Source organism: Spinacia oleracea, chromosome 1, assembly GCF_020520425.1.
Source record: "Spinacia oleracea cultivar Varoflay chromosome 1, BTI_SOV_V1, whole genome shotgun sequence".
NCBI lineage: Eukaryota > Viridiplantae > Streptophyta > Magnoliopsida > Caryophyllales > Amaranthaceae > Spinacia > Spinacia oleracea.
Genome location: NC_079487.1, coordinates 47,696,791 through 47,706,784, shown reverse-complemented (window position 1 = coordinate 47,706,784; position 9,994 = coordinate 47,696,791).

The following is a 9,994-nucleotide window of genomic DNA, read 5'->3' as shown; positions in this document are numbered from 1 at the left end:
CACTCAATTGTGAAGGAAATAATGCCCTTGGTCCAAGTATGCATTCTATGTTAAGTCTAATAAATGCGGTTCAGTATTAATTAACAAGTTAATAATTCAGTGAGATCAAGTGATCTGAATGTCTAGCTAGAGGCCGCTTCAGTTCAAGTGGAATTAATGATATTAATCCACAGCTTACTCTTGACTGAACCCATAGGGTCACGCAAATAGTACGTAAACGGATCAAGTATTTAATGGCATTAAATACTCTATCTATGGATATTCGGAATCGGCGGATCTTGGTTTCAGTGGGAGCTGAGATCGTCACAAGCAAGAAATGAATACTCCGGAAACGATGATATTGCCGGAAACGGAAATATGGATCGTATCGGAAATATAAATATTATCCAAGTCGTAGATGTTGCCGGAAACGGAAACATGGTACGTATCGGAAAATATTATCGGAAATGGAAATATTGCCAGAATCGGAAATATTGCCGGAAACGGAAATATTGTCAGAATCGGAAATATTATCGGAATCGGAAAATAATTCCGGAAACGGAAATATTAAATATTTGTTCGAAACGGAAATTAATTCCGGAATCGGAAATATTAAATATTGTTCATATCGGAAATGAATTCCGGAATCAGGAATTTAATCGGAAGCGTATCGTACGAATTAGCATCGGACGAGGCCCGCTAGACGAAGGCCCAGCACGAAGCCAGGCCATCGCCCAGCGAGCCGCACGCACCAACGCACGCCTCGACCAGGCCCAACGCAAGGCCAGGCCCAGCCAAGGGCGTGCGCGCGCGAGAGCACAGCAGCGTGGGCCGAGCGTTGTGCGCCTGACGTGGGCCGCAAGGCTTGCGCGGGTGCACGGCTCGTGCAACGCTTGTGCGGGAAATCCTAATCCTATTAGGATTTGTGCAAAGATTAAATCCTAATCCTAACAGATTGATTTTGTTATTTAGAGTCCTAATAAGATTCTAACTAGCAAATCCACATCCTACTAGGATTCCAATTCCCTTTCCAAACCTCTATAAATAAGGGCCTAGGGTCACAATTTATGGGTACGATTGAAGTATTCAAAGGGTAAGTTTTTGAAATAAAAATCAGCCATACACTTGCAAACACATAGCCGAAAATTCCTAAGCATCTCAAGGGCGATTCTAGTTGGTCTAACTTGAGGCGGATCCGGACGTACTGTGGACTATCTACGGAGGGACGACATTTGGAGTCCTAAAGACTTGTTCTTGTTCGGTTCGGGCAGCTAGGGAAGGCACGCTACAACATGTATGCATCTATACTATGCTAAATGATTATGTGTAAATAATATGTTTTCCTGGCTTTATGGTTTTTCCGCATGATTTATGAATCGTCATATGTATCATAACCTAACAGTGGTATCACGAGCCTCTTATTATTTTCATAATCTAAATTGCATAAACATGGTTAAATATTACAAATTTGCAAGAATTAAAAGGGGTGATTAATTTTCGTAATTGTTAATTAATTGCAAATTGCGTTTATTTAATTATACGTACGCAGTTTTTCGGCAGTTTCTTCGTTACTCATCCAAATCGAGTGATTTTTGTGTCAATTCCGCATGTAAAAGGCATTCTAAAATTTTGACAAAAGTAATATTTTGGGCCGAACCCAGAATTCTCAAATTCGAAGCCTAACTATGACTTTTCGGAGGTTTTAGTTTTTCGAACGCAAAATTTCGTAAATTTAAGATGTTAAATTAAATATTTGCTCTTCTTGTTGATAAATCTTGAATTTTTGATTGACCTACTGTATATGTTTAACAAGTTTGAATGCCTAGCCTTGTTAATTATGCAATCTAATTTGTAATTATGATTAATTTGTTGAAAATTGGAATAATTTAGAATTAATTTGATTTTCATAATTAGTTATAATTTAATTAGATACCTATGATTAAAAACCACCATAAAAATTGTAAATTTATGATAAATTTTAAATTTTTATGACCTAGAGTTGAATCCATGTTAATCGGAAATCAATAAATTAATAAATTTTTGATTTTTCGCCCTAAAATTATGAAATTAATATGATTTATTAATTTGTCATTAATTTTGAAAATAAAATTTTTAATTTCTATGCGATTCGCTCATATAACTTGCACGCACAAAGCAATGGATGCTACGTGTTACCCTTAAGGGGTGTTGTATAGTGCGGGCATGTGACGACGAGCAAGGGAGCTCGTCGCCCATGCGGTACGAATGCAATGAGCAAGGCCATGGTGCACGAGCACAAGGCAACAGCCCTGCCTTGTGTCGTGTGCTGTGTGCGACGAGCGAGTGGGCAAGGGCGAGAGCAAGGCAGCGACAGTCGCGTGTGGACAGCAGGCGAGCTGCGCCACGACGCAACTGCCGCGCGCAACGTGCGACGCCTCTCGTGCGACGAGCGCTGCGCCCAGCGATGGTGAGCAGCCAGCTTGTTGCGACGAGCGCTGGCGCGCGCCTTACGATGGTGAGCAGCAGCAGATGCGACGCAGCACATAGGCTGCGCGCACATGGCCAGCGATGGCTGCGTGCGTGTGGCCTATGGTTGTGCGTTGTGTGGTGTAGGTGCGTGCTTTAAGTTACGATTAGATCGTTTTAAAATTTTAATTTGAAATTTTCAGTTTACGTAATTTTAATTAATTTTAAAATTAATAATTTAAATTATTTTCTTGGATTTTAATTTTGAATATTATAATTATAATAAATTTCATTTATTCTAATTATTTTACTAAAATTAAAATCATGAATTAATTTAAATACGACTGAAAATAAATTAAATATGTGGATTCAATTATAAATTTATATGAGCTTTAAATTTTAATTAAATTTGTATGTTTCCGGTTAGACTAGAAATACATTTTTATGTTTAAAATTAGTAAAGCATATGAATTTATTGGTTTAAGTGGGAGCCCTTTTAGTCATAAACTCTTGATTAGGCCTACAAATCCTTAAGGTTAAAACAACTTGATTAGAATTAATAAGGACTGAATAATTTGTAGATTATTGGTGCCCTTGATTAATTGCTGCAAATGTTTATGTGATGCATAATGTGTTTTACTAACCAGCTATGTGGGCCATTCATGATAATGAATGGGTGAATGGTATATATTGTATATGTACTATTTTGCAGGTTATGAAGTGACTAGTATGGCCCAAATAGGATAGAAAATATGGTCTGCGTACCATTAATTTGAATGTAATTGGTCTAAAGTACCAAAATTGTTTTTCAATTCAAATATGGTCTGCGTACCATCAAATAGTTGTAATTATTTTAATTATAGCTTATCCTATTTGAAGAAAATGGTGCCTCCCACGGAGATTTTCGAGACGGACTTTGAAGTTGAAGCTTCAAGATGAAGTCGGGCCATACTAGATCACATTTATCTTATGCATGCTTTAAGTTATTTATTGCTTTAAATATGTCTTAAATATGCATGAGATCAAAGCTTGATTATGTTGCATGATTAAGGATTTTAGTTCACTTAAAATCTAACCAACATAGTAAGAGCCTTAAGTTCCAAACTTAAAAATTGAGTTAAAAGGTGCCATGCCAAAATATACACTTGCTTGGATATCCTGTACATCAATCTAGTAATAGTTTTCGCTCAGCGAGGTGTTACTTATTGGTCCTAAAGGGGCAAGGTACACAAATAATTGTGAGTACATGTTAGTTTTGGTGAAACTCAACGATATAAGTAAGGAGTCCTTTTATGTCGTGGCAAAATCGATAGGTTTACCTAATAAGTTCTTAGACGTACCTATCAACCAAGAATAGTTTCTAGACTATTAGCAAAAGGTTTTTGCTTACCTAAAATGTTTTAGGATTGAGTCGACAAACTTTGCTTAGTTCTTCAATGGTTTTAGGATCTTGGAATCATTTTATTCACACCTGCCGGAACAATAAAATCGAATAAAATGCTAATGACTTGTTTAAATTGCATGATTGCTTTAATTTTCAAGTTATTACTCATGATAAATGTTTAGACTTTGCATGCTTCAATGTATGTTTTAATTATTGTTTATAATTAAATATCCTGCACTGCAATAAATCCTTTAGAAGGTAACAGTAAATTTCCTCGATTGGTAGTGAATCCAAGAACGATTAACGGAAATGAGAGAAAATGAGCAATTTAAAATGTACGTTTCTTTTAGCGACTTTTATGGTTGTTTTCGAATATCAAAATCGAATGGTAAACCAATTGGTGCTTGTGAATTCAAAATACAATGTAGTTTTGAGATCATAAAGCATTGAGTTTAAACGCTCAGCTTTACCAATGGTTAACAACCTAAAATCTTTTTTCCATTTAATTCTCGAATGAGTCTAGTCCCTAGACATTCGAATAGATCGATGCTTAGAGAACTTTAGAAGCTTCTAGTAAGATCATCTAGTTGAAACAAAATATTCAACATAAATTAAAATGGTAAAGAACCTTGTTGGTGACATTGGACATGTCTAACAAAGTATAAAAGTCAACACTAAAGAATTCAATTCTTAAGACTATAAGAAAGGGTACAAGAAATAGGAAAACAAAGGAACAAATGAAAGGAATTTACGATTCCGTTTCTACCTATAAGTTTATATTTAAAGAGAAGTGACCTAGCAATCAAACTTCCTTGGTATCATATACCGCTTGAGGTTCTTACTTCGGTAATAACTCAAACAATGGAAGCTAGGCTACACTAATGGCCTACAAGTGGGAAATGAAGCATGGCAATGCTAGATTAGTTGTAGGGTCATCTAGTTTGTTTTAAGTCATTTCAAAGGCTGGAACTTAATGGCTATTTTGTTCCATAATCAGCATACCTAGATTTCTGTCTTCAAACACAGAAATACTCACATTCAGAAGAACAAAAACAATGCTTGTTTCTTTGTTTATTTGAATGAAATGGTAATTTACGGGTTGAGTCAATATGCTTGATTAAAAACAAACAACTCTTTAAACAATAAAAACTTTACTAGGTTCAAATCAACCCCTTGATTGGAGTTCCACTAATCTTTGGCATTGTTGCTTAGACCATATCAACAGGTTAACATTCAAAAGCTCTATGTTGATGGACTTTTGAAAGTTGATTGATTTCTAGATCATTCAAGACGAGCTAGTCTTACTTGTTGAAAGTAACAAAAGATATGAACTACTGTTAGAACGCCTAGACAATAGAGTTCAAAGCTAAAAGAAGATTTTATGACTTTATTATTTCACATGAATTTGAGTGAATATAGGTTTATTTACTCAATGTGATATAAGTTTGAATCTGTTTGGCTAGTTCAAAGATTCAGAAGTATAAATCCCACTTGGTAAGAAATCATAAAGATCTAGGATTAGATCATGTTGATGATTACTTAAGTCAAGAATGATCATCAATGATTGTGTGTAGTAAAATTCACAATCTAGCTCCATAAGATATGGCATATCTAAGTTGGAATAATCGAAGTCAATTAATTCTTGATTCGATCAATGATGAATCATAAAAACTTTTCCTATAATTTCTAAAACAAAATGCTCAACTACCACCAAACTAAACCAAATTCGTCAAAGCTATTGAAAAGTAATTTCAGAATATCTTTTCATAATATATATCTAAAGAGTTCCTAAACTCAGTGGGAGCTTAGTGTTTGTTATTCAACAAACTAAGGCCCAAGTATAGATATATGTTTCATTGTGATTTATTCAAATGAGACACAAGGGTATTGTTTCTACCACGAATTTTGAGAACATAATGTTTGTTTGCTCGAAATGATGTCCTTTTGGAGATTCGTTTCCAAAATGACAAGTGGGAGAAAATAGACCTCGAAAGTCTTCGAGGCGAACAACAAACATAAACGGACAATCTGGAGGCTTTTCGAAGTTCTTTAGAAAATCCGAACACATATTCTTTAAGGACTCTAGAAGTGGCTTTTAAAGAATAGACATCTCTTAGAAGACTTTACAAGTGCTTCAAGGAAACAGAATATTCAAAGGACTTTCAAGTGGCTATTGATATTCTATTGTTTGATGTTCTATACCCAAGTAGGCATAGAGTTCAAGTCACTGGAACTATGAGATTCTTTTATTAGATAGTGAAGAAACATGGAGTTCAGGTCACTGAAGCTATGCGATTCTTCTATTAGATAGTGAAGAAACCTACAACTTGCAGTCAAACTATTATCATATAGATTAATAAGTTTGTGACTTGTAAGAAAGCTATGACGAAACCCAAATTCCCTAAAAATGGTTAGAGGCCATATATAGACTCAAATGTTTTAAATGGTTAGAGGCCATAAAACATACTCAATGTTTTGATGACAAAATTGAAATTTTGTTGATTTGCAAGAATAGTTTCACACCTATTGGTTGCAAGTTTGTTTTAAAGATAAAAACCATCAAACATGGAATTGTGTTCACAACACAAAGCTAGATTAGTTGCTAAAGGTTACAAGCAAATTCATGGCATGGATTGTGTTGAAACCTCAAGCAAAATCGTAATGCTTAAGTCTATAATTCAAGCAATGATTGCATATTGGTACATATGGCAATTGGATGACAAAACAATTCCTCAATAAAATGTTGGAATAAACTATGTACATGGTATGTCATAGGATTTTTGGATCTAAATAAATGCTTGAAAAGGAATGCTAGCTTATGAAATCTAAGTACAGATTTAAGCAAGCAATTGGGAATTGGAACTGTATTTTAGTGAAGCTAATAAGTATTTTAGTTTCATAAAATGTACATGATTCTTATAGATATATAAGAAGTTTAGTGGGAGTACATAAAACTTAATTGGTCCTATGTGTATCACACACATATCTCTCTATTGTGAAATAACATTCAAATGCTAATGACTTAGATTTGAAATTATTCATCAATAATGGACCATGGCGAAACTTAGTACATACTGGGTATTAAGATCTATTTACAAAGATCTTATATTAATGTTTTGGATTAAGTAATGGCATTTACTAAATCAAACACGAAAGAATCCATTGGAGATATTCGACCCATATGAATAAATCTAAGTAAAGAATGTTTGAACTATGTATAAGCATTTACTAAGTTAAACATCAAAGGATCTAAGTAAAATTCTTAACCTATATTATATGTAAAAGAATTTAGCTGGATTTAGTATCTACTGAAACTAGATGAGCTAAAGTTACATGAATAGAATTCAATTGAGAATTATTCTGCAAAAGAATTTATCATGTATGATATAATATGAGGATCGCCAAAAATGTATCGTATGACTTTAGGCATGACGAACATATACCAATCTCTATTGATCTAAGTGAAGATCAACTAGATTGAGATCAAGAATACTTATGGTACTTGAAAAGGTACATAGGAATAGTTCTTGATTCAAGGAAATAAACATATGCTAAATATTGATGCTACACGCATAAACACTGGCAAAGGATCAAGCAAGACCCTTTGGAGTTATCCATTGACAAGGACGAGCTAAAGAGCATCGTGTTTTGAAATGGCAACATGGATTGGGGACCATAAGTTGTTGCGTGGGAAATTAAATATTAATTTCTATGTTCTAAGATATAGTTGGAAAGTCTTCCGCATATCTATGAACTGCTTGGATAAGTAAATCCAAACAAAGCATCACTAGCAACCTATACAGTTGAAGTAAAAGTACTTATTGCCTAAGAAGCAATAAAACAGGGTTGTTTAAGTTAAAGAGTTCTTCACTGAACTTGTGGAGATCACATGTCTGCTGACTTGATGGTTCTTCATTGCAAAATGCGTAGAACCACTCTTGTAGCTAGAAAGAATAGATCACAAACTAAACACACTCAAAAGATCTTATCATCCTATCTCGAAAAGACATTCGATGAAAAGGATATTAAGATTGGCAAAGCATGATAACTAAACCTATGCAACAAGTGAGAAGCAACACTCACATTGTAGCACTGGAAATCAAGCATAGCTTTGAATTCCATGAACTGTTTTAAAGATGGGTTTGAGGCCCATGGTTGTAAAACATTGGGGTTGAACATTTATCATATATGAAATGTATTTTCATATTCCATTTAATCTTGGTTTAGAATTAAATGATGAGTCCCTTCAATTTGACGATATATTCAAGATAGACTGTCAGGACCAGTCCTGTGACTAAGAAATGTCTATCAAGTGAACTTGAATGTCAAAAGTTGAAAATGGTCCCTGGTCGGAGTTTTCTATAAAATTGGACGCATAGAAAACGTTAGACGACTAGAATGCAAGATGACTAGTAGTTCTGTTTCTTGAACTATGTGGACATGGCAATGTCATAATCATTTGCATAGATACTTACTTTGGGAAGACTAGTATCGGACAGACCTATGAAACTTTACTATAAGAGATGAAAATCTGTCATAAGTAAATTTCATTAAAATTATTAGAAACTAAATCCTCAATACCTGAGTGATTTGAGATTACTTGTTTGAGAACTGGTTGTTTTGACGTTGACCAACCGTCGCACCGTAAAAGGAGGCTATAAAGGCAACGCTCAGGCAATCACCTATCAAACGAAGTCTAATATCAAGATCGCAAGATTGGGATTGTCCTCCCATAAATCGGGATGAGATGCTTAAAAGTTGTACAAGGCCACTCGGAGAGCTAGAAACTGTGAAATGCATGGCCGTGCTCGGATGAATCATAGGCTATGATTATCTGTTTATTTGATCAGTTGAACTCTGAAATCGAGAAACACCTCTGGACATAATAAGGATGACAACTCTTACCTTATGTTCAAGATCGAGCAAGCATCGAGCGATAAAGGAATTAGGAAATGCACACTTGTCCCTAAGGACAAGTGGGAGACTGAAGGAAATAATTCCCTTGGTCCAAGTATGCATTCTATGTTAAGTCTAATAAATGCGGTTCAGTATTAATTAACAAGTTAATCATTCAGTGAGATCAAGTGAGCTGAATGCCTAGCTAGAGGCCGCTTCAGTTCAAGTGGAATTAATGATATTAATCCACAGCTTACTCTTGACTGAACCCGTAGGGTCACACAAATAGTACGTAAACGGATCAAGTATTTAATGGCATTAAATACTCTATCTATGGATATTCGGAATCGACGGATCTTGGTTTCAGTGGGAGTTGAGATCGTCACAAGCAAGAAATGAATACTCCGGAAACGATGATATTGCCGGAAACGGAAATATGGATCGTATCGGAAATATAAATATTATCCAAGTCGTGGATGTTGCCGGAAACGGAAACATGGTACGTATCGGAAAATATTATCGGAAATGGAAATATTGCCGGAATCGGAAATATTGCCGGAAACGGAAATATTGTCAGAATCGGAAATATTATCGGAATCGGAAAATAATTCCGGAAACGGAAATATTAAATATTTGTTCGAAACGGAAATTAATTCCGGAATCGGAAATATTAAATATTGTTCATATCGGAAATGAATTCCGGAATCAGGAATTTAATCGGAAGCGTATCGTACGAATTAGCATCGGACGAGGCCCGCTAGACGAAGGCCCAGCACGAAGCTAGGCCATCGCCCAGCGAGCCGCAAGCACCAACGCACGCCTCGACCAGGCCCAGCGCAAGGCCAGGCCCAGCCAAGGGCGTGCGCGCGCGAGAGCACAGCAGCGTGGGCCGAGCGCTGTGCGCCTGACGTGGGCCGCAAGGCTTGCGCGGGTGCACGGCTCGTGCAACGCTTGTGCGGGAAATCCTAATCCTATTAGGATTTGTGCAAAGATTAAATCCTAATCCTAACAGATTGATTTTGTTATTTAGAGTCCTAATAAGATTCTAATTAGCAAATCCACATCCTACTAGGATTCCAATTCCCTTTCCAAATCTCTATAAATAAGGGCCTAGGGTCACAATTTATGGGTACGATTGAAGTATTCAAAGGGTAAGTTTTTGAAATAAAAATCAGCCATACACTTGCAAACACATAGCCGAAAATTCCTAAGCACCTCAAGGGCGATTCTAGTTGGTCTAACTTGAGGCGGATCCGGACGTACTGTGGACTATCTACGGAGGGACGACAT